The sequence below is a fragment of the Dipodomys merriami genome, unplaced genomic scaffold (assembly GCF_024711535.1).
Source record: "Dipodomys merriami isolate MVZ:Mamm:240054 unplaced genomic scaffold, mDipMer1.0.p SCAF_2, whole genome shotgun sequence".
NCBI lineage: Eukaryota > Metazoa > Chordata > Mammalia > Rodentia > Heteromyidae > Dipodomys > Dipodomys merriami.
The window spans coordinates 15965542-15992339 of NW_027203381.1; the positions used below are offsets into that span (position 1 = coordinate 15965542).

A 26798-nucleotide genomic window follows, 5' to 3' on the forward strand; every position below is an offset into this window, starting at 1 on the left:
GTTGTTCCTGTAAGAAAGACATAAATACTACAGCATCAAAAAGGTAAAATTTCAGGTTCTGGAAATATAACATTTCTTGGAAAGTTGGGTTACAGATGATGCAGTCCAGAATGACAAGAAACACCAGATACATATAGAAAATGCTTGAGCCACACAATAACTTGTGAACTTGCATAATCTGATGTAGTGGATTTGTGGAAGGGAAAAATAATTTGGGGAAATAAAATTTTAAAAAAATTACTGAGACCTGGAGAAAAAGGAGAAAGCTAGTAGAAGACAAAAATTACTGGACAAAAGGGTTTGAGTTTAACCCCAGAGCATATAAGACAAACATAAATAAGCAAATACATACATAAATATTCATGTATATGTGAAGAATATAGGAAGGAAGTAACTACTCACAACATAATATATAACAGTGTGAGTTATATGCCTGCTAAGTTGTGAAATTGGTCCTTGTGTTGGTGCTGTAGGAATAAGGTAACTGATTCAGAAGTAGATAGATAGGAAATAACTTCTTGCTTAGAAGACTTTCTGTTTAATCTTGTAACTTTCACGGAGCCTAAGAAAAGCTCATTGCAATTTTTTTTATCATATTTGCCTGGAAAAGACATGAATACTAAGATGTTTCTAATGTTTTATTTCTGTCCCACAAAAATATAGAAAACCAGTAGAAGGGGTAAATATAGACCTCATACTCAATGAATATATGTGATAAAGGAAGTAGGTAACAGGAAATGAGTTTGGGGATAAAGCTGATGGGATGGGAGGAATAATAGGAAGGAAGACTGATCAAGAAGCATTGGGGACTTAAGATAGACATGTTAAATTGTAACTCCCTCAGACAACCTGCTAAAGTTGAAGAAGTTAGAGACATATGCACATGCACATGCACATATTTCTTTTAGACCTGTGATTCACAACCTTCTCCAGAATTGTTGTCTATATCTCCAGGCATATAGTACATGGAAGCCAAAGGTTCTATATACCTCGCTTACAATGTAATAAGCACATGCTTTCCTACAGAAAACTATCTGGCTCAAAAGTCATTACTGCTGAGTTTCATCCACACCAGCCATCACCAGGGCTCTAGACCCTGGGATAAGATTATTCGGTAAAATAAAGGATATCCAGGAACATTTAAAGTTCATATACATAATCAATAAGATTTCACAATCCACATGTTCCATGGAATCTGAGAAATATCTATTAACAAAAGCGTATTTGTAGTTTATCTGAAATTAAAATTTTAATGGGCATCTTGAACTTTTATTTATGAACCCTGGTCTTCTGAGGCAAAAGTGAGAAATTGTTCAAGGGGGGTTCAAGGGACAGTACAGATCAAAGGCCAGAAGGCAACCTTCTCTGGTGATGTTTACAACAGTTCGGTGAAGGCCTAAATTTCACTGGTAGCTCCTAGGAACTGCACATTTGTAATTCAACTAAAAAATGACTCTTATACCATACCCTAGACTAGTGAAACAGAGTCTGTATTAACAAAAAAAACTCATGTGTATTCATCAGCCTATTCAAATCTGAGAGGTCAACAGCTAGACCCTTCCTTATTTTAGCCATTCTATGTCAGAGTCAATCCTAGTGAGTATAGACCTACAATATGGAAATTATCGCCATCAAGTACAGTCTTACAACTTGAGGAAACACATCTAAACCATCTTGATAATCTACACAATCATCTACGCATAAGGCTTTCTTAATAATATTGTCGTTGAATGATACATCAATCAAGTAAGGAAATTTATGTTTTGTGGATGAGTTTTGATAAAACTGATGATCAAAATTAATAGCAATTCATTAATTGTAATAAGTTACCTATATAACTCTAAATGGCATTAATCACTGATGGAAAAAATGTAGATCACAAGTACATTGGAATCTGGGAAAAGCTACAACGAGTTTCAAATTCAAAAAGGATATATTTGTCTGGGCTCTGATATAGGAAGGGAGAAATAGATATAAAGGTCAGACGAATGACACAAGAATTTATACATAATGATTGCTTTAGTTATTGTCTACTACTCATTGTTAGCTTACTTATACAGAATTGATGGATTCCTCTACCTTTAGATTTGCCCTGTATACAATTTGTTTCCCTGAACAATAAAAAGGAAACAACAAATTCCTAAGATCAGCAGGACTCACAATAAACAAATAGAACAGAAATATGTGGAGGTTCAGGAAATGGTACCCAAAAGTCTGGTGCTTTGAAGTGAGGAAGAACTATGCTCTCTTTCATCTCTTACCCACCTGTCTGTCACTCCTTTCTTGTTTTCTTTTTGTTTTGTTTTGTTTTTTAAATCTTTTTGTATCTCAGCATCCTCCCTAAGCACGAGAAGGAACTTTCTGTACATTTCCTTCATCTGCCTACAAATGAATTTTCTCAGTTGTTTGAGTCTCCTCCTACATATGTCCTCCAATCCACTGTATCAAGGAAAGCCACCTTCACTGTGCACACTTTAGACAGTGCAGCAACCTGATCACCTGAGAGAATCCTGCATCTATATAAGGCGAGTTTTGCTCATCTTGCATTCTCTCTCCTCTCTATAGCTATTGCCACTTTCTCCCCCACAAGGACCAGGGTCCCAATAAAAAATAATCTCCAGTCATGTGATGCTTCTGAAAATATCTTATCTACAGTATAGCCATGGATATGTGTATAATTAATTTGCATGTCATCCCTCCTGTTAGACATTTTCATTCATAGATTCAGTCAGTCAGCCATCATATTGTAGAAGAGAAGAAGATTTTTTTCCCTCTGAATTAAATCCAAGCTACTTGGCTATACTTTTTTTTTTCAATAAATTGGTTCACAGACTAAATGGTGAACCAATTCAGCAGTGATACTCACTAGACACTGTGTTGGAAATGAACTTTACAACTTGAGGAGAGGAGGTCTGCAGGGGAAAAAGTGGGAGAAAATGAGGGAGGGAGTAACACTGTTCAAAAGGAAATGTACTCATTACCTGAACTATGTAACTGTAACTCCTCTGTATATCACCTTTTGGTGCCCTGCATCTTGTATATACACTTCTTTAATTTGGGAAGGGGAAGGAAAAAAACAAAATGTTTAAATAGGGATACAGGTTGACCCATTGTAACAATGAGATGCACACATACTATGTTGAAAAACGAACTTTATAATTTAGGTGTGGGGTGAGGGAGGGTTGTGGAGGTATGAGGGAAGGGATGATAGGAGGAAAACAAAAGGTAACAATGCTTGATAGGAAATGTACTCATTACCTTGCTCATGTACCTGTAGCCCCTCTGTACAGTATTTTTATAATAAAAAATATTTTCAAAAACTAGCCCACAAACTTGAAATGCTCTTAAAAAAAACTGCATTGAGCATGGCCTAAGTATTAAGTATATAATCTGTAGTGTATGTTCCATCAAATGCATTTATTACTAGTGCTTTTCAGCTCTTGAGTCAACATTCATTTAAATGTAGTTCACTGGGAAGATTTCCCCTTTATAGATAGAAATTTTCTTCGCCAGGCAATTTGGACCATTGTTTTGTTATCTGGTAAATAGAAACCAGGGTTACCATGTAAGAATGTTTATTTGTTGCCCATTCCTTTTTTTCTATAAAATAAATGTATAAGTTAACTGTGCACTAGCATGGGGATGAGAGGAAAGAAGGGAAAGACATGAGAGTACTCTTATTTTATTTTGTGTTCTCTCTCATTCAAAGGTCTGGGATATTTCAACTATCCATTGTGGGGTAAGATGTCTTCAACTCTAGCATATGGAAGCGAAGAGCCACCACAAAGGAATGACAGATCCTTTCTCTATGCAGTATTCCCTAGGAAATCTGGGAACCAGCTGACCTCTGTGTGGCTGCCTAATTGCATTGCCTTTAGCTTCAATTTGGAGAGAAAAGACTTCAAATGGTACTGTAATCAGCTCCAACAAGGGCGAGCTCCTTTCTCCTTATAGAAATAACAGTGATGGCAACAGAATTGCAAACTTGAAAAATACAGAAGCCTCCTAGGGGTTTTAAGGGCTGAGCATCATGGCATTGCGATGAATGTTTTACCACCAATTGCAAATAAATCAGTAGTTGCCTTCAGCACCAGTAACAACATGAATATTTTATACCACAGTGTCCCTGGCTGCAAATTTAGTTTTTATCAATAGCTGGGGATGACATGTAAGACCAGCATTCCTTCTGATTCCCAAGGATTATATTTTCTGCATCTGCTTCTTAGTGTTTTCTGAGTACACAAAGAAAATTATTTTAAAGTTTTCATGTCAAATCCATGTCTCTCCAAGGGACAAAAACTGATTATTACGCTACCAAATTCTCCTTAGTAAACACTGGAACACATTTACATTTAGTGTTGCACTGATGATCAGACTGAAACAATGAAGTTGAGAAAAGAATTTTTTTTTCAGTTTTGGGAGTAAATTTTATGGGTTCTGACAAGGAAAAACAGCAAGTAACTTTTTTTCCTAGAAAAGTGACTGAATTATGGATAGGTTCTATGTTTCTATGTATTACAATGTGTTTACATCTTTAAATTTATTTCTGGCTAAGAGAGGTTGCTCTTCTTGGAGCTAGTTGTTTCTCATTTCTCAGAGTTTGCAAAAAAAAAAAAAAAAAGAAAAGAAACATTTGATATGCAAACTAACCCATTCAGATTCCCAACACCTACTGTATCTGTCCCAAATAGCTTAGGAACTAACATTCCTCTGTCTGGATTATATCCAGTCCAGGTGCCAGGCAATTGGGAATGAGCCCACAGTCCAAACCCATAGCAATTATGCAAGCTAATCAATCTCATTATTTTCTTGGCCATGCCATCCCCTTTCCTATGGATACCACAAGAAAGCCTCTGAATGATCTGTTCTCTTATTTATGTGACTAGAATGACATACCTCCAGATTCTAGGACCTCTAACTCTGATAACCTTTGTTCTCCAGCCTCTGTCTCCTCCTTTGATGATACCCAATTAACCATTTCATATTTTAAAAATACAGGACAGTTTCACAATTTCAAACAAAACAAATGTCCTATTTATTATTATTATGGCTATTTTATTATCATTACTATTATTATCATTTTATTATAATTATATTATTATTGTTATTATTATTGTCTTTTCAAAATCTGAAAAGGAGATAATAGAGATAGTTTGGGAAATATATGAAAAAATTAAATGTGAAAGGTTTGGTCAAAAGAAATTCATCACTACATTATGACAATTGAAAATAAAGGAGGGCACACTAAAATTGACTGTCACCTCAAAATAATGTTGATTTTGTATCCAAATATTTATATAACACACCAATACTGACAATGGTCAGTTTAGACTACATAGAAGTCATGCAGAATTAAAATGTAGCAAGTCATAAAATCATTTAGGTACATTAAGTGAGCTTTAATTTATAATCTATATAGTTCTTATCACTGAAATAACATACAAAATAAGCAGTTGTGATTCAGTTCATTTCCTTGAACAATGATAACATTTAGTATTTTTCATTGCATTTCACAGGATGTCAAGATGCATTGGCATCTTGATTCATTGGGACAATTTTAGCAAGTTCATGATACGGTTTTAATTCCAGGGATAATACCAAAAACAAAAACAAACCCCACAAAACTCATCTCCATCTTTCAGCCAATGAAATATAAGGATTTTTCTGCAAAAAAATAAAAAAGCACTATAATATTGGGTATCAGAAAACAGCGCCTCAAATTATGATATTTTGGCATACTAAATTATTCCAACTAAAAAAGAACTATGAGCTCTCTGGCCTTCTTTCCAGTCCTCCCATTTCACGTCACTGTTTCATTCCCAGAGAGTAGAAAGGGACTTTTCTGAAGTTCTCTACCACAACCTAGATTCTCCAAGACTAGCAAGAAAGTTAATTACAGAGCCCAGCAAAATTTAAGATGGGCCGTTTTCTATACTTTTGGCATATTCTTTCCTAAAAATCATTCCTCTGAGATGGCCTGCATTCCCTACTTCACACTTCCTTTGAAATAGACTCTTTATTTATACTTGAGCCATTTGTTTCTTCTAGGAAGTTCATACTTCGTGTAACTCCTATGTGCTTGGAAGGTATGCCTATTTTCCTGGTAAACTATGGGCACCCAATTTCTTTTACAGATTCAAATGAGCAAAACTTCAGGTGATTAAGAAAATAAAAATTCCTTTTGAACCTCTAGTATTCACTGAATTTTAGTAGTGTGACAAAAAAGACAAAATAGAATAATGTTTGGAGAAGAAAGAGGAAAATAAAAAGAAACAAGTCTTAGAGCAAGTCCTTCTTTCTAAATCCTTTCTTCCTAAAATAACCTAGTGGAAAAAATCTATGTCACAACCTAGTTTTCACAAGATGTTGAGCTAAGAAATTAGTCCTTACTAGCAGTTGTGCATAGTTATTCATAGATGTTTTTCCCTTTTTACCCCTCCCTTCCAACATCAACACCAACTATCTCAAAAGCACTCATCTACTTATGCCACTAACAAATTATTAACTATGATTTTTGTACACCAATGAGACAGCAATGTAGCTAAGAAAGAACAAAATATGCAAAGTGAGCCTCATTTTCCTGTTAACTCCTCTATTTCCCCTTTTCACGTCATGAACAGGATGTCAGTTCTAATTGTGAGGACATTGTATATCTTAGTTGTAAGGAAAACATTCAATAGTTTCTTTTGGCATATGCATCCAGTCAGATCCATTCAGATCAGGGCAGGGCCACAGTATTTATATGTTAATCCATAGTCCAGGTTGAATGAGAAGGGAAGAAATAATCCAATACATTATATTCTAAATTCATCCACTGCAAACTGATCTGGTTGTAGCGATCTCTATACTTTTTAGATCCTGGCTCTATCCATGACTGTAATATCCACATAAACTCTTCAATAACCCAGATCTACATAGAATAAAGAAGACAAATGTTTTGCCCATTATAGACTATGTACTAGGAGATGGAGATTAACTACAGCAAATGGCACAAAGAGTAAAGGAAAAAAAATGACCCTAGAATATTTATGTCATAGCGCTCCTGCATATTAAAACTATTCCTTTATTTGGGGATGGCTTTGGGTAAGACTTATGGAAAGATGCCATTATTTTTGTAATAATTTCAAAATCAGTGGGACACTGATCCCAAGTTTTAAGTCTTGAACATTGTAATAAGTATTATTTATGTGTTACAAATAAAATGACAATAGGATTAACAGTTTATCTGCAATAGCCTAGAGATTTTCCAACGGTCTTTCATTTTCAGTTTGTCTATAAAAACTTAATAGTTCATTTCATTTTTACAGTTTATATTTCTGACTCGCAGTGACCCCAAGAGGGCAAAATAACTGTGAGTGATTTTGTTTTCTCAACATATCATATAATCACTGAGCTTTTACAACCGATCTGGAATACATCCTCATCAGACCAGTACATTCATATCTTTGTCAGTCTCAGAAACCACAACCAGCATGACCCAAAGCTTTGCTTGGAATGGTCTTAGTTTATTACATTCGTTGGACAATCAGATTACTTCTCAATGAGGAGGCAAGAAGGAGAATACTAAGACTAGCTCTCACATGAATAGTGTTTGGGCTCTTGAGGGGACATAACCACTATGGTCTACCATCTCTAGGATACAGACAGGTCTGTTGTTGCTCACACAATTTTAGTCATTTGTTAGGGTAGCTATTTGAGATAATACAGAGTGATGCTCTTTGAAGAGTGGAACAGCAATTTATGGTCTGTCCCCAGATTTTCAACATTGTGGTCCACAGCTCCTCCTTACCCCATACCACAAAACATCAGTACCCAATTCCAGGGTCTTGAGCACCAATCTTCCCATCTTTGGCTGGATCTCTGCCCACTACAATATGGTTTTCTACAGGAGTAGCACCAAAGGGTCCATACCCTTTTTCAGTTTTCCCGTTGAGCTTCCAAGTCCTCTTTGAGAGCTTTCCTGCCTTATAAGGCATTTACCTGGAAATTAATTTCTGAACATTTGTGATCTAATGGCCAAATTTTATAGACCAATAAGGCAACAGATTTCAGGAATGGCAGTAAGAGAAGATAGGAACTCTGGAAGACATCTATGCACCTATTAAATAATATGTCACTGTGTTGTCTGGAGCCTAGGACACCCAACCCCACAAACATGGACACTTACTTGTGCATGCCTGAGTTCCAAATAAAATCTGCTCACAAATTGAGTATTTTCAGCCTTATGACCATGTATTTTTTTCTCCCCTCTCAATTGATGCTATCCCTATCACCTAGGCTACGTTGGTTTGCTGAAGTTCACATTGATCTTACATGTTAGATGTACATCAACTTTTCTGGATTCTAAATCGAGTTCAAGCATCCCTCTGAACCTTGAGTAAGTCATATGTCACATTCCATCTCCTTAATCTGTGAAATAGGTCTGCTAGTCCTTCTTATAGGGTGTCTTCAGCAAGACTAAAAGTGACTGTTTTGCAGAGCAAACATCAACTCTTTCTTGCAGAGATTGCATATTGGTCTCTGCTAGCTAAGCTACGTGGAAAAGAACAGTAATGGTTTCAGCTACAAAATCAGGATAAAGTTACAGCAATGAACAGAGTTTGAAAACAAGCAAAAGCCCTGTAATTCTTTCTCTCTAGCAGGCACTTTGGCATTCATTTACATATATTGTTTTAACCAAATAATAAAATTATTTTCTTCTTTTGAAAAACCCATGGCCAATATTTAGTCTAAAAAAGGGAGTTCTAATTATGAGGAGATTATTATTTTCCCATTTGCACAGATTTGGCTCATTAGAACTATAATCCTTTATCCTCAGCCCTCAAACAGAATGCAGCCTTTTTTTTAATATGATTCTGAGAGTGAAACCAGTTACAAAAATTTCCAAATCACTGGGACCACAAGTCTTGTACAGTCTGATGCCTAATTAAAACAACAGAGATCAATTTTTATGTCCCATTGAAGGGGATTGTGAGTAATTATTCATAAAAGTAACTGGGTCTTAGCTTGGTGGTCTCATGAAAATGTGCTATTAAATGCAAATTATGCTATATAGCATCATGGTGTCTAGGCAGCTAAATTCAAATGACATTCCGTTTATACTTTCCTAATCTCTAAATGCTGTGCTGGGTCATTTATAGAATTGAGTCCTAATGGTTAGAAATTAAATTAGAAAGGAAATATGCATCTCTCCATGCTTCTACTGCACTAAAAATAAAAACTTTTCTTCCCCTAGTTAAGTGGACCATCTTTCTCTTTTGGATATTTAACAAGAAAAAAAAGAATGAATTTAATGGAGTGAGTATATTATGCTACTCTAGCTCATCCATTAGCCTGGGTCTTTAAAGCAAAGATAGCAAAATGTTACTTAAACATATCCACAGCTTGAATGGACTAAGAGTACTTTCCACTCAGATTCACCCCATTAGGCATTTAGTATTTGTTTTCACCACAGTGTCCCATCTATTGAGAAAGGAATATGCATGATATTATATTTACCCTTTTTTCCTGAAATGATGATAGATCAGCTAAATAGCAAAATACTTGTGAGGCAAGAAAATTAAAAGAGGAGAACATTGATCTGTGCTATATGTGGAATTTAACCACTGATTTAAAGACAGATCCACACTAAAAACACAGACAGAAAGATATGGTACATAAAATCAGTATTTCATATTTATTTAATTGTTGTAATAGTAGTTGTTCCTAATCTGTGGGTGGGCATTGCATATTTTAGAATTAAAGAAAGGAATACTTGAATCAATATACACATTAATCATTGCCTTGAAGCTTCCAAAATACATTCAGAATTCTTTTTTTTGTAACTGTATATAAATCCCTAGTTTACTTGGGAGGTGGAGATTGGAAGGATCATGGCTGGAGGCCAGCCCAGACAAAAAATAAGCAAAATCATATTTTGACCATTAAGACTGAGCTTGGTGTCGTGAACATGACATTCCAGCTATGTGGAAAGTGTAAATAGAAGGGATGTGACTCAAACTAGCCAGGGGAAACTGGAACATACCATGCAGAAAATAACTGAAATAAAAAATGGATGGGAATGCTGATCACGTGGCACAGTTTTGGCCTAGCAGCTATGAGATCATGAGTTCCAACTGTAGTACTTCAATTTTTTTAAAATCTGCTATGACCAATAAAACAAGTACTTTTAATTTAAAGCTTTAGTAAAGTCATCGTGGATCCTGTTTCACCTGACTTTTAAATTAATACCTACTGAAGAAATACTTGTTCCACCTTGACTTTCCTAAAAACATTTCACAAGATTTCTTTATGAACAGAAGTCAATTTAATTATATGATAGATACATGCATATACAAAATACTTAAATTCCAATTTAAATCATGTAAGTGATTCCCTAACTAAATTTGGGTCAAATCTTTTAAAGAAAGGATGGTGTTGCCCTGAATTGAATAACTATGCTCATTTTGCTCACTGTTAAGGCCAAAATTTGAATTTTGATGTTATTTCCAATTACCATAATGAGAAACATTTTTCAAGATCATGTATTTTCACTGAACACCATCACAACTCTACAGGATAGAAGTGGTTATCCCTATTTTACCAAAAGCAGACATGGTGCACATATTCACAGGCTTTTTTCTTTATATATGGTACCAAAAATTGGGTAAACGAACCTATGACTTCTGGTTTCCAAAGTCTTTGTGAGCTCTTTGTATCACATAGCATTCATATCCTCTCTGATAAAAATAAATTATACAGTATGTCATTATTAATCACCAAATTTTGAAGTTTTATAAAGTTCTATGCAAACCTAGAACATTGTTTTGGCTACTAGGATATTTATGAATCCACAAATTATAGACTAGATTAAAGAGTGATAGCCATATAATATGTCTTGAGACTTGAGTCTTTTTCCTACCCCTCATATAAATGAAATGTGAATTGCTACACTTTGTCAGAGATGCTCTAAGTACAAGTTGGAAATTGAAACAAGGATGAAAGACAAACTAGAACTGGAAGTGAAAGAGGCGGGGAGAGATGGAGAAAGAGAAGGAGAGGGAGAGGGAGAGGGAAAGGGAGAGATAGAGAAAAAAACAGAAGGCCTGAAGACCTGTGGGACCCAGAATATGAGGATGTTTGGCTCTTCTCTAGAGCTCCACCACAAAATGTGAACGGAAATCAATCACACACACGCTATGGTCCTTCTTGATTTCAAGGGGTAGATTATATCATCCTAACGTCACAATCAGCAATAGAGTCCAGAGGCTGGTTAGACTGTTGGTCTTTTCCTAGAAGCCATTTCCGTCCATTTCATTGAAGAAACCCAAGTCATGGCATTCATTCTGCTTACAAAACCTCTCCGATGGCTTGACCAAGTATGACTGGGTCAGTAGAAACAACGTTGGATGTTAAGACACCAAAGGCTTCTTTTCTACAATGATACACAGTCCCCAAGTTGCTGGAGGGATACAAGTGTGGGATCACAAAGAACTTCTGTGCAGATTACTCTATCTCTAGGAGTTGATAGTCAAAAACAGAAAAGAAGTAATAGCTGCCTATAGCAATTAGAGAGTTCAGGGAAATTTAGCCAGCAGATTACCTTATGTTAATGATTAATAGAACCTCAAAATGATTTACCTGCTATTATTATGATGATGATGATTATGATTGTTTCTTCTAAGTAGTTGTACAAAGGAGTTGTCATTTAACAAAGCAGTTTATGAATACAATGCATTCATCCCTTGTCAATATCACCCCTTTCACTATCACTCCCCTTCCCTTCCCACCCCTTGTTCCACTCCTCTTAGTTTTGTAGGATATACAATGGATTCTTGACTGCACTCTCCCCATCTTATCCTCTTCATTTGTCAACTCCTTTCCCCTGGACCCCACCCCACTCCTTTCAAGCACCTGCTTCCTGGTGATTTCCTTCCTTCCTTCCTTCCTTCCTTCCTTCCTTCCTTCCTTCCTTCCTTCCTTCCTTCCTTCCTTCCTTCCTTTTCTTTCTTTCTTTCTTTCCTTCTTTCTTTTTCTTCCCTCCCTCCCTCCCTCCCTTCCTTCTTCCCTCCCTCCCTTCCTTCTTTCTTCCCTCTCTTCCTCTCTCCCTCCCTCCCTCCCTCTCTCCCTCCTTCCCTCCCTTCCTTCCTTCCTTCCTTCCTTCCTTCCTTCCTTCCTTCCTTCCTTCCTTCCTTCCTTCCTTCCTTCCTTCCTTCCTCCTTCCTTCCTTCTTTCTCTCTCTCTTTCTTTCTTTCTTTCTTTCTTTCTTTCTTTCTTTCTTTCTTTCTTTCTTTCTTTCTTTCTTTCTTTCTTCCTTCCTTCCTTCCTTCCTTTCCTTCCTTCCTTCCTTACCTTCCTTCCTTCCTTTGTTTCTTTCTTTTTCTTTCTTTCCTGTCTTCTTTCTTTTTTCCTTCCTTCCTTCCCTTCCTTCCTTCTTTTCTTTCTTTCTTTCTTTCTTTCTTTCTTTCTTTCTCTTTCTTTCTTTCTTTCTTTCTTTCTTTCTTTCTTTCTTTCTTTCTTTCTTTCTTTCTTTCTTTCTTTCTTTCTTCCTTCCTTCCTTCCTTTCCTTCCTTCCTTCCTTTGTTTCTTTCCTTTTCTTTCTTTCCTGTCTTCTTTCTTTTTTCCTTCCTTCCTTCCCTTCCTTCCTTCCCTTCCTTCCTTCTTTTCTTTCTTTTTCTTTCTTTCTTTCTTTCTCTTTCTTTCTTTCTTTCTTTCTTTCTTTCTTTCTTTCTTTCTTTCTTTCTTTCTTTCTTTCTTTCTTTCTTTCCTTTTTTCTTCCTTTCTTCGGTGATATACAGAGAGGTTCCAGTTACATAAGTAAGGAAATGAGTACAATTCTTGTCCAACATTGTTAACCCCTCCCTGGTTTCCTTCCACTTTCCCTCCCCCACCGCTCCTCCCACCAAATTGAAAAGTGCATTTTGGACATAGTGTCTTATGTGTATCACTTTTACAGTGGTTCATCCTTTGTCCTGTGTCTCACGTGGTAATTTACTTTCAAAGTATATCTTCTTTCTGAATAAAACATGAAGGAGTTCCTGGTAGATGACAGTAGGTTTAGTCTTAGTGTAAACTTGGAAAACTGTTCATTTCTCTCGAGATATCTTCCTACTCCATCTCACAGTCAACTCACCCCAAACATACCAACCATTCAAAGAATAAGAAGTATTTCAGAAATTCACTCAGTTTACCACATCACTGGTTATACACTTATGAGTCATGACTAAACAGAGTTTATAATTTGTCTTCACAATTTAATCTGAGATAAAAATGGAACCAAACCAGCCTGGACTGTTAATTGTGCTTCTCAGTAGCTTGGGTTCGAGGATATTAGAGGCACTGAGCAGACTAAATAGCTTCACTTCTAATAATGAAATGTCATAAAATTCCTGGTGTCCAATAATCAAATAGTTGGCATTCTTGTTCTAATAGATGAGGAAACTGGGGTCCAAGAGTTTATTTTCCAAACACTGGATGGTTGCAGATTTGGGCAGTGAGAACAGAGTTTAAAATTTTTTGCTTCCAGTGAAACAATAACAAGTTTGTGACTATAGCTTTAATCTAATATATTTCTGTAGCCCAGGTGTTACCAAGTTGGTGTAAAACTCAAAGGACTAATAGAGACTGTGGCTTCTATGCTGTGTCCCAAGTCACAAGCAAAGAGATTGCTGGGCTGATTTGGAATTCTCTTGCTGTATTAATTGGTTCACATTATGAAAAAATGTGGTATTTCCTGAATTTAGACTTAACTTTTTTCAAGGAAATATATATGTATATATAAATGCTTAATAATTTGACTAAAATTGAAAAAAAATCCAGAATGATCTATGAATAAAATACAAAAAATAGGAAAACAGAATAGCATAGTCATAAAAGGCTGAATATGGAGTAACTCATTTCAAATTCATGTCAACTTATAGTGAAAGACTTCTTGGTGAGTGGTCACTCCAGTCTGAATACAAATGGTATTATAGACATCAAAAAGGCCAGATTATATTACATTATCTGCTTCAGACTTTTCCTTGGTAATTTTGAAATAATAGGAATACAAAACCCATTTATTCAACTTCCATTTGTTACTACAAGTAAAAGCTTGTTAACAAAATAGAAGTGCTATTGAATTTATGAAACATCATGAAGTTGTTATATAGAAATGATAAATAGACATATTAAAGACAATGGTAGCAGCCATTAGCTTATCTAAACAAGCCTGGATGAATACATTTTTGGATTTGAATGCATTCACTAGCATGAAATGAAATAAAATCTTTTCTGAGAAATTATTCTACATTTTCTAACTTTTGAGAAGCCATAGGATTCAAAAGAAGTGTCATTTCTTAAACTACTTGAATTCCTATGTGTTCCCAAAAGTCATTCTGAACAGTACCTGTTGATGGAAAAAAGCTACAGTCAGAAGACATGCTGAGTAAGGAAATGCTAAGCAATAGAGGAGCAGAAGATAAACAACCTTCAAAGAAGAATTATTATTTAAAGTATTAGTATTGTTATTTCTTCTTTATTCAAAAAACTTGAGGATGTCCACTAAGTATTAGTTCATGTATCCATTACGAGCAAACAGTAATCCCCATTTGAAAATGCAGATAAACCAGAAATTTACTTTATAAGACAAGTCAGTAATGGATATTTTTCCCTTCGTTGAAATGATCAGCCAATGAAATGGAATGTTTAAAAATCAGCTGTAATCAACTAGTTAAAAATATCATTAGAAAGAGGAGGGGAAGATTTTAATGTGTGTTTTTGAGCAATGTTTCTGGAAAGTTAAAGCTAATTGCTGAACTAATTACACTTCTCTTGAATTTCTTATACACAAATGATGTGCCCCAGAATAATTAACTTTACTTCCAAAGAACTGGGAGTGATTCCAAATTTTTGACTATCAGATTATTCCACTTTCATGGGAAGTATTTTTTCAAATGCCACCCTTGGGCACATGATATTAGAGATACTCAAACATGTGAGGAGAAATGAGGAAAGAAATCTCTGACCTAGCAGATCTGACTTCAGGATGGAGAAACTTTAACTCTTTTCATCTGAAATGATTTGAAGATTGAAAAACACAAACCAACCCCAACAACGATCTAGGTCCTAAGATCTGTAGTTCCATTTGCATCCAATTTCATTTTACCCAAAGGCAATAAATAGTACTTGCTTGTGACTTGGCATGGTGCTATAGTATTTTCTTTTTAGTTTTGCTATCTTTCTTTCTTTTCCTCTCAAGTAAAATCAGAAAGTTGAACAGACCTTGTGCTGCCTCTGTGAAACTACCTAAATTTGAATGTTGAGATTGAAAGCTCACCAGCTGATCCTCAAGATAATCCATTTCCCTTTGATTCCTTCTTCTGTTACAAAATTCTAAGCTAGATTTTCTGCCCTAAATGAGGGGAAAACATTCTAATAAATAATCAAGTTATACAAAAGCCCCCTTTTTAGAGCTGTGCTGTTGGGCATATTCTGTTGTTAAGGATAGTTTACAGGGGAATGGAGCATGTTTCTGTTTTGATAACAGATGAAAAGATGCCACATAGCTGTTGTGCATTGATCTCTCCAATACTCTCTTCGGTCCTCCACCGACTTCACAGTTTCTAGATTTAATCTCAGCTGCTCAGCTAGGAGCACTATACTATTCCCAGCCTCCATTATGAGTGAACTTTCCCCCATAGAGTTAGAAAAGGAGAGACGAAACTGGCCAATTCTATCCACTGTTGGCAAGATTTGTGAAAATGGAAGCAGCAGGGAGTCAGATTTTATTTTAAATAGGAAAGAAGTTCCTGCTCATTCCATGGGGGAACAAGATCACATAATTGATGGGAGCAAGCATGACCTAGGGCAGATGGCAACCACATCTTAGAAGGGAGCACACTGGCTAGAAAAAAAGATTCCTGCTGGGTAATACTAATTCTGGGAATTAGGAATTGAGAAAATTTTCAACAAACCATATGAGATAGGCTACTTGAATTTGTCTCAAAACGGCTTAGAGTAACATCACACACACACATATACAGACACACACACTCACACACACAAAACTAGCCAACTTTAAAAGGTAAATAAAATTTAACAGCAGGGAGAAAATAAAAAATGTGATAATGGTTGGGGTTTAGCCATAATAGCTAAGACTTTCTGAGAGTTTAGAATGGGAGAGATGTCATGCTCAGTTCTATAGTCTATATTCTCATGATCCACAGGTCTACTCACACCTGGGACTTTTACTTACTGCACAGATCTTTGGCCAATATTCATTACATACAACTTCCTTCTCTGTTACTGAACTCTGATAAAGGATCCCATCCCCAGTTGGAGCTCAGCTTTCAGCCATGGTACACCTTCTAAATTGATACTTTGAATCATGTCAGTCGTGAGATACTCTCTGAAGGCTTTCTGCCTGCCATGAGAAACTAAGAGAAGGAATGAGCCTCCAATGCATGAGTCTGTGTGGGGGAGAAGGGCAGTTAAAAGTTATTCTTTAAAAAAAGTTAATGCTTCGTGCCATGCACTGGTGGCTCATAGCTGAAATCCTAGCCACTCAGGAGGCTGAGATATAAGGATCATGGTTCAAAGCCAGCACTGGCAGAAAAGTCCGTGAGACTCTTATCTCCAATAAACCACCAGAAAACCAGAAGTGGCCCTGTGTCTCAAGTGGTAGGGTGCTAGGTTAATACTCTGAAACTCAGGCCCTCTTTACTAAACTCTCTCTCTCTGTCTCTCTTTTCTGTGGCTCTATGACTAAAACAGAAATGTAGAGTACTTTTTTCAGAACATGTTTCCTGTGAGAGGAATGAGCAGTGTGAAGGAATTTGTTCCTCCACAGCCATCAATCACACCCTGTAATGGGCAACTGAAATTAACGTAGTTACCTATGCCATTTGTCACTGCTGTGTTACAAGGAAACCAACGGGGTCACCATCACACTGAGACGGCTCCACCTCCGCTGGTTCCTACACAAACAAACAGATTCCTAATTTAAACAGTACAACAAAGCTTAACCTCCCCTGTCAGAAACCACAAACTAACCTGGAACTCGAGACTTGCCACCGGATGATGTCCAAGAATGAAAGCTATGTAGTTTTTTACTTTGCTTCCATGTCTAACCTATAAAGGCCCAGTGATCACACTGCTAAAGCTGAGCATTCTACACAGATGTTGATTCTGAGTGCTGCCCGACTTATGAGTTGGTCTGTGGGCAAATAAGCTGTGACACACACACACACACACACACACACACACACACACAATTTGCATATATAATTTGTTTTACATTTATTTTTTATCACCCCTATTCACAAATTTATTTTGGTGGATCTCTTTCTCTTTAATGGGGGAGCAACTTTTTACATGTAATTGGTCAAGATAATAGAAGTTTGCCTGTGTTTTCAGCAGGTTGTATCTGACGCTCTTTCCTGAAGAGTTTTTTTGGGGGAACTTTCTCCTAGGATTCAGGCCTAGTGCTATTGGAATCATATATCATCTCCCTGGGAGCAAGTCCTTCCTTTGAGTCATGGCTGCGATGGTGGTGACAAGCTGGCTATTCAGTAGAGGAAAACTGCTAAGCAGATATCCACAGTGATAATTCATCATTATTTTACTATCTGTCATACCTTTCACGTTTCGGGTGTGTCTTCACATTTCGATTATGTCAATAAAAGGCTCTCTTTCAAGAGAATCTACATTGTCAGAGAGGGTACAATAAAGTAACACAAGCTGCTTGTACATCTCTGATTTTTAAATGTGTTACCTTTTTTTCTAATAACACACAGAAGCATTCCTGGAAATAGTTCGACTTTTCCCACGAGCTGTTTTAAGCCTTATTCTTTGTCCTCTCTATGTCTTTCTTTCCCCAAGGGACCTGGGATGCATCTCAGTGAGTTCATTTTTCACTGACATCTTGTCAAGAAAAGGTCAGGCACTAGCACAGATGAATACCTTTTGGACAGGTCTTTGCATCGTGTTCTGCAGAAAACTGCCTGTCTTTACTGGTGAATTCTTCTCTTTTCTTGACCAAAGAACATTTTCTGTAGTTTCTCCATGGAATATCCTGACTATAAAGCACAGACTCAAACTCATTCATTCAGAACTTCTCCTCTGGAGACATTTGGTGGCTAAGATCAGCTCTTCTCTCATTGAAATCACCAGGTGACAAATATCAAAAATTGATTCCTATATTTACAAAGACTGGTCGTGACAAAAAGAAACAATAAAATAGGTCTTTGTTACAGAACGGATGCTAGCTTTAACACCAAATAGATTTACTCTCTTTTAATTAGTTCATATTCATTTTTATAGAATTATGCATATATGTATATATACATTATACATATATATGTCAATAATACTGACCTTCCAATGTGGTTTCCTGGCATATAGTGTAATCTCAATATGTATTAAATAAATAAAGGCCCCAATGCATAAAATGGTTAGTCATTTTGCAATGTGCTACACAATAACATAAGTATTCAGCAACTTTAGTATGTACATATGGCAAATGTACATTTTTTCCCATAGAAAGGAGAAGGTAATCACTCTTGAATGTCGAAGGAATATTATTATAGAGTCAGTACACAGGATGCTGAGATTCGGGATTCCTTAATCTCATACCCATGTATGTCACACCCAAACTCAACCATGTATGTGATATGGAAACACCAAAATCCAGAAAGGTTGTGTGCCATATATAAGGTCAAAACCCTTTTATTATCTGTTTTAAAGGGGAAGCACAGAAACAGTGGGACAAGGGGTGAACCAATTCAGCAGTGAAACCCACTAAACACTAAGCTGGAAATGAGCTATATAACTAGGAGGGGAAGGGAACTATATAACTAGGAGGGGAGGGGAAACACAGAGAGAATGGAAATGTACTCATTACCTGAGTTATGTAACTATTACCCCTCTGTACATTACCTTTACAATAAAATCTTAAAAATCTAAAGTAAAATAAAATGCTTCCTCCATCAGTTTTGAGACCTTACCCAATTTACATTTTTCTTAGCATTATCCACTTGTTAAATTTCTCCACATTGTCACTAGAAAATTAGATGAGACTGGTGATTATTGTTTCTCTTCTGTTGTAAACTCCCTAAATATTGGATAAATAGATGCAGGGTAGTATAAGAAATACAGATTATACACTTCCTATTTCCAATTCCATAGTTTTCCCCGTGGACCACATTACCTCTTAATAAGGCAGATCATGCCACTTTACACTTTGAGGTGAAAGATTCTAAAACAGAAATGAACTTATAAAAATGATATTTAGTCCTACATTTTACCAGATTAAGAAGAATGAAACTTCTTGATGTATTTCTTTCTCTCATCAATAGAAGCAAAATTTGGTTGTGAGAACAAAGAAGAAGCCAATGCTTATTAGAAACAGAAAAAAAAACATGGAAACGATTTCCTTTACTTAAAAAAATGTTATCACAACAGAAACCAGGATACAAGGACACATGTACCTCCATGTTCATTGCATCACTGTTTACAATAACTAGGATATGGAAAAAACCCAGATGCCCACTATAGATGAATGGATCCAAAAATTGTGGTATCTATACACAATGCAGCCATTAGAAAGGACAAAATAATGGCATTTGTAGGGAAATGGATGGAACTAGAAGAAATCATGTTGAGTGAGGTAAGCCAAGAGCAAAGAGACAAACAGCACATGGTCTCCCTGATAAGTGGATGTTAAATCTAAAAAGTAAGGAGATAGACAAAGTAAACAAGACTCGAGAAACAAAGGACCTCCAGTCATCTGGTCGAATCATTACTAAATGACCCCATGCTGCTGACCACATATATGGTATATATGCACACATCTGAGGGAAACTAGGAGGAGGACACAGAAACACAGGGAAACAGGAGAAAACACACAACGGCGGGACCCATCAGCTGCACTGGACATTGATCAAAATGAACTAAACAACTCAATGGCAGTGATGGGAAGGAGGGAATGAGTGGGAAAGAGGGAACAGCTGATGCTATGCAGAAGGAAAGAAATGCACATATCACTCAATGTGGAAGAAATAACTGTATTGCCAAAGCTCATAGAACTCATAAACATTATAGACCATGATAGACAATTTGCCCCATGAAAGTTAGAATGTGTTTGTAACTTTAACTAAGTATCACTATCCCACAATAATGTGATATTTTGTAATCACTTAATCACAATAAAAAATTGCAAAAATATATGTGCATGATAATCCCTTGGTCGAACAACATAACGATAACAACAATGTCATTTAAAACGTGTGTTAGCATTCTATGTCACAGAATAGCACATGAAGAGTCAATGAAGTTTATCCTTCCTAGCACACATATAAGCCTGTTAACCAGGTGCGGTGCTTGCCTCACTGATTGTTTTGAAGCTCAGAGATGGAGAAGAGTGGACTGGAGCTGAGAGCATTGTTTTCTATACAATAAGCAATACTCTAAATGCTTTATATCTGCTCTGGTTTGAGGGTGCTTTCTCAAACAGTGACTTGATGGACTGGTCATTGTATGGACAGCAAAAACTAAAGAGAGAAGTTAAGTTTCCTTACCCAGGATCATTGAACTGGTAGGTGGTAGAACTACCTCGCTTCATCTGATTCAAAACCACAAGTTTGCAAGCATCATTGTCTATCATGCTAATCTTGTTCTATGAAGGATTTAAGCTGTCAACAGAAAAATTAACTGCTGAAAGATGCGTGAGCCTCAGTGGTTCTCCTACTCCCTGGCTTTTTCCTATCTTGCTTCACCTGTCTCAGGACTCAGATGGCAGAACAATGCCTAAGATCTATTTCTAGCAATCTGCTTACCAAAAACTGGATTAAATGGTGGCATCATATGCAGGTGACACAATCGAGGCCAGCATGTGTGTAATACAGATGGTGCCTTAACAGTCTGTGAGTAATGAAATACTCAGCATATGATGGACCGTGTAAGATTCAGTTCCCTTTTACCAATTCATGAAAGGAAGCTCATACAGGAAAATAAGAAGTGATTTCAGAAGGAAAGACTAAGGTCAAAGGCATTCCAAGAGGCGCTATCTATTTAAATATGCTGTGTGTGAGGGAAGGAATCATTTTTAAAGATTGGCACAGTGTTTCATACCTACAGCCATACTGACATTGTTAGGTAAGACTGAAAGGACCAGAGTTGAGGGCCAGCCTGGACAAAAAGCGAATATGATTTCTCAACCAATTAAAAGTTAGCACAGCGCTGGGTAACTGTCATCTGAGATAGGCAGGAAGCATAAACAAAAGACTCCCCATCCAGGTCAAACTGGGTAAAAAGTGAGGTTCTATTCATAAAATAACAAAAGCAAGAGGGCTAGAACTGTAACTGAAGTGTCAGATTTCTTGTTCAATAAAGACAGAGTCCTGAGTTTAAACCCCATTATCACAGACACACACACAAATACAAACACCCATACACACACACTTGAATTCTCTTTACAACTCAGTACTTTATTTTTTACAATTAGCATGCTTTCATCTTTACATCTGTTTGTGCAAACGTTTCATTACCAGAATGCTTTCAAACTTTGATCTTTGCATTTCTATGCTTCAGTACATGGGTCAGACTTAACTTCTTGTAATCTTTCAAGTTCTGTTCTTTTGGGATCCAAATATATGTATGTAAAATGTCATCTTCCATAAGAAGCTTGTTCTACTTATCAGGTGAAAATTCTTCATACATCTGTAAAGCTAAATCCATCTGGAATTCTTTGAGTAGTAATTAGCAAAGTCTTTAAAAAAACTTTTTTGCAAAGGCATAGAACAATATGTCATATTTTAATTATAATTTTATTATCTTAAGTAGTTGCACAAAGTATTGCACAAATTTTTGAATAGTAATTCAACAAATCAGCCTATAAATACAATGCATCTTTAATAAAGTTAACTTTTACATATTTTTCTGTTCTGTATCTGCTCTTCTAGAAACCAATAAGGACTATTTTTGCAAAATTTTAGAGAAAGAAGTCAATGACCTCCTTTGTATAGTTTTCAGTACATGTAATATCTCTAGAATGCTTCTCCCACACACAGACCCACACTAATTCTTGCTACATGTATGATATAGTCTATAAAATATATGACTCTAGTCCTGATCTAACAACATGAAATCTGTACTGGAATATCTACTTTCACTTTGAAATCTAAAATATGCCATCCTCCCATCCATGTTGAAAAGAGTATGCTTGATTTCTCCAAACATATCCTTTTAAAGTCTCACCATTATCAGCTAATAAACTCTAAGTTATCTAGATGCTTAAACCAAACATCTAAGAAATAATGAATTCCCTCCTTCTGTTTCTGGATTAGCTTGCATGCCCTACTAGCAAAACATAAAAGGAGGTTCTCATTTAGATAATTTATTAGAAAACAGTTCTGTTACAATGGTTTCCAACATGAGCTTGCATCAGAATCATGAATATGCCTTAAACCTATTATTTTACCTTTTTAAATCCACCTGCAGAATAATCTCAAATTTGATCAGGACAAAGCACATTCTGTTACCTTCTGATGGTTTGCCTAGGTACTCAGAAGAAAATCAAACTCCAAGTTTCCAGATTTGTCTAGCTTAAAATCATTTGCAACTTCCTATTTCCTCTTTTACCTAGCTCTTCCTCTAATACTATTCCAACTTTTTATTATTCTTTTATATATTTTTTATTGTAAAGATATTGGAGAGGGGGTTACAGTTACATGAGTAAGCTAATAAGTACATTTCCTATAGTATTACTCCAACTTTTAACATGATCTTTAGCACTCACTCATATATGGATTGCTCTGTGTCATCAGTCAGGTCCTAGTGGCAATGCAATTGTCCCAAAGAAAAATCATGCAGAGATCGTTCTACATAAATGAGCTGAATCATGTTTTCCTGCTTTATTTCCTTCATTTCACAAAAACAGTCCACAGGTCTATGGCTCCCTTATCTGCTTTCCTTTCTACTGTAAGAACAGAAGTTCTACAGATTCAGACTTTGTGTCTGCGGCTCATGGAAGGGTTAAGGGTCTATAGGACAAGCATTTTTGAATAAGCATATGATTAACATACACAGTTTGAATGAGAATCATATTTTACTTTCTTTAGCCTTTAATTCTTCTCTGGCTGCCAGCCAGCTTCTTGGTTATTTTCTTTTAGGCAGTGCAAAGTCAATTTAGATTATGAAGATCCTAAGAATCAATCTGATAACGACTTTAGTCAAAATAATCATCATAATTCCTACATAAAGTATGTTCAAGATTCACTGTACTCATAAGTTGACATGTTGAACCGAAATCCCTTTGTAAAACTACTTACAGATTTAAAAACCTAACGAAGTACATTTTCCCATTCGAAAATGCATATATGCACATTTTCATAGCAGTCCCACCTATCCAATGGATTAAGCTGATTGTTACATTTTGAATGGTCCTACAAATATTGTTGCCACCGATAACTTATACAAAAGATGACTGCATCAGTACCTGGGTACCAACAGCAAGTCAGAAAGCTGACCTTACTTCCAGTGTTTTTTCTAGTTAGAGAAATTCTGTCTACCCCACAGATATCTACCATGAGGCCAGGAGGCAAAATGCCCCATGAGATATTTATTAAGATACAATTGTGCAAGACTGAGCTCTAGGAAAGCTTTTGGAGGAGCAAACAGGAGATATGCAGCCCTGGATATGTTTACCCTTTGGTCAGGGTGCAGCAGCTTTGGCCTCAACATCTACATCATTTTTAGACATGTTTAAAAAGTGAAATAAAGGGCTGGGAAGGTGGATCAATGGTAGAGTGCTTGCCTTGCCCTCAGTTTGATTCCTCAGCACCACATAAGCAGAAAAGGCTGGAGTGGCACTGTGGCTCAATTGGTAGAGCTGAAGGGCTCAGGGACAGCACTCAGGCCCAGAGTTCAGGCTCCATGACCAGCCAAAAAAAAAAAAAAGTGAAATAAAATCATCAGGGGTTACTAGAGAGCTACATACACAGTGAGACACTTTAGGTGTAAGGATGTGCTATGTTTTAACTAGCCTTGCAAATGATTCTGATACTATCTCAGGTTTGATGATCCCCGTTCCAGGCTTAGAGACAATCCATTGGTCTGTGATAGAAAAGATGGAAGTATTTTGTTTAAAGCAACTTGTAATTGGAAGGACACGGTGTGGAATGAAGCTATATCTGAGACCTAGCTTTTAGTTAGGCAATCAACTGTCAGCAAAATACTTTGACCACCTGTTGTGGTCATTTTCAATGTTAACAAAAAAAAAAGATGCAACACCTTATTTCCAACATCACAAAGTACAGTTTACACGAACTGAAGGCAGCAACAATCATCCTCTAAAGATGATGATAGGTTTGATTTTGCTCACAGCATAAATTTCTAAGCAATCACAACTTGTTTTGCCAGGTGAAGAGGGCTCTACCTGAATTGCCTTAAATGCATACTTAGTCATGCATATTCCACCATGCTTTGGGGGAGGATCTCAGTTTCTAAGGCAACACCAATCCACTCATCAATCTGCCTTGTTGTACGATCGGGACTAACAAGAGATCTGTAACTGTCACTCACGATGATATGACACATCACTGCTGATTAGTACAGGAGACCAAGGTGTCCCGGGAGCCATGGCAGGCAACTCACATTACGTACCCTCTGCTTGCTGTTTCATGCCTAATTAGGTGGGTAGCTACCACCTTTTATTGTGATAAATGACAACTCCATCCCTCATGTGCAAACACACCCGTCTTAACACACATGCAGTAGCATGTACATGCTCCATTGCCCTGTCTAATGGAGAAGGTTTGTATCAATTAAAGCAACATTTTTTTCTCATGTCTTATGGGATATGTAGCTACACTCATATTATTTTCTGCTGCTACATAAAATGGTTTTTAATAGAACTAGAATACAGCCTAATGGAAAAACTATTATTAGTTTTTGTTGTTATTGTTGTTTTGGCTTGTTTTCCTTTGATCTCTCACAAGTTTTCTATCTAGCCCAGGTAATCTTGTCACTTTCCATTAAAGAAACACCTTTCATTTTTGCAATGACTGTATTCCATTGCCATCTCTTCTTCAGCTGTTATTCCTTTCCAGAACCATCTTAGACCATTTTTTCCCATTTCCCTAAAGATGACCTTTCAATTTCAAACAAAGTACACCTTTCACATTTACAATTAAGTGCTACTTTTTCCCAAAGTGTTAGTGGAAATATTTTAGCTCATGGCAAAATTTCCCTGAATGCACCTTACTGATTCATTAGTTATTAATGAAATATTTTGCTTTTATTATATAATTAGTTATATAATCATATCATTTTTTCATATGATTTTAATTATTCTATGATAAGTTTTAAATATCAGTATCTTTCAGGTGAGGGAAGATTTTCATCCTCAATTCTCATACTTCAAATAACTTGTGGTGAGAAATAAAAAGCAATCAAGTATTTGTGAAATCAATATATTAACGTGTTTAAATAAGTATTTAGTGGAATAATGATGCATTGTCATTCACAAATGTTGAGAGTTCACCTTTTCTTTTATTCCTCTCCCCATCTCTGAATTTTTTCTAAAGGAAAGATAAACCCAATGCAGTGACTGACACTGATGTGCAACTACACAACCTTGTCATCTGTATTAACACTATTTTTTTTCCTTTTTACACGGTTCCTGCATGGTTTATCTCCCCAGTCATTGTCGACAGGACTCTGGGAAGCTGTAGGAATATGCAGGCGCAGACACAAAGCCCGGCTTCATATCCAACATTGTGGAAAGGGACTATACATCATTAGGCAGAGCCCTATGCTCCCCTAGACCATGAGGACAGAGCCCAGGGAGAGTGACCTCCCAGGGTGTCCGTGTTGGATGTATTAACACTATTAACACAAACAGTACGGTCCTGAACAATCTCTACATCGCTCAGTCATCAGAAAGAATTCAAATGGGTTCACTACACTTCATTTTCTTAGGTGAGAAGACACATTAGCTTAAAATCACATCTTCAATCAGGATACATATAATGGAATCATCTGCACACATAGGTTTATTATGCCACTATTCAAAATAGCCAGGCTATGGCAGCTTCCCAAATGCCCAACAATGGATGAGTAAAGAATAGGTGGTTTTCAGGAAAATGGATCATTGTGCTCAGTGAAAGAAGTCAAGCTCAGAAAGACAAATATTGCATGCTTTTGTTTCTATGTGGAATCTACACCTAACAATAATAATAGTCTGATTCTAAAAGGGGGACTGTTAGGGTGAATGAAAGTAGCCAGTGTGTGGTATGGGGGTGGGAGGGAATGAAACAGTGGAAGAGGGGAGGGGAAAGGAGAGGGTGAATATGATGATTGAAGTACATTATATGTATGTGTATGAAAATAGCATAATAAAACTCATTAAAAACAGATAAAAGGAGGGGGAAGGAGAGAAGGATGTTAAGAAAGAGTTAATGGAATGAATTTAATCAAAATACTTTATATAGATGTATGTAAATATCAGAGTGAAACCCCTTTGTTCAATTAATTTATGCTAATTTACCCTCAAATATCAGATATAGTATTCCCGGTGAACAAAAAGAGTACTCTCAACACAATAACCCCTGAAACATGAAATAAATTAAAATTTTATATTAGATATGAGTGAAGGATGGAGAGAGCTTGGATGAATCTTATTGATGATCTATTTGAAAAATAACACAAATGATATTTTATATTTATCCAGAGTGTCTATTTGGCCCTCCATGTAAAGTAATAAAATATTTTGTGGAGTTAAAAAAGTTTCTTTAATAATAATATTTAAGATAAAATTTTGAATCAGAATTATGTGACATCTG

The 26798-nt window shown here is 36.4% G+C and overlaps 1 protein-coding gene and 1 non-coding gene across 3 annotated transcripts in view; both read right to left on the reverse strand.

Annotated features, from left to right (window-relative positions):
• Dcc (DCC netrin 1 receptor) overlaps window positions 1-26798 on the reverse strand; it is a 1013564-nt gene that overhangs the window by 558787 nt on the left and 427979 nt on the right. The window lies entirely within an intron of this gene.
• LOC138832662 (small nucleolar RNA SNORA73 family) lies at window positions 25628-25831 on the reverse strand. The gene has a single exon (XR_011373610.1). It is a non-coding gene; the product is annotated as a small nucleolar RNA SNORA73 family (small nucleolar RNA).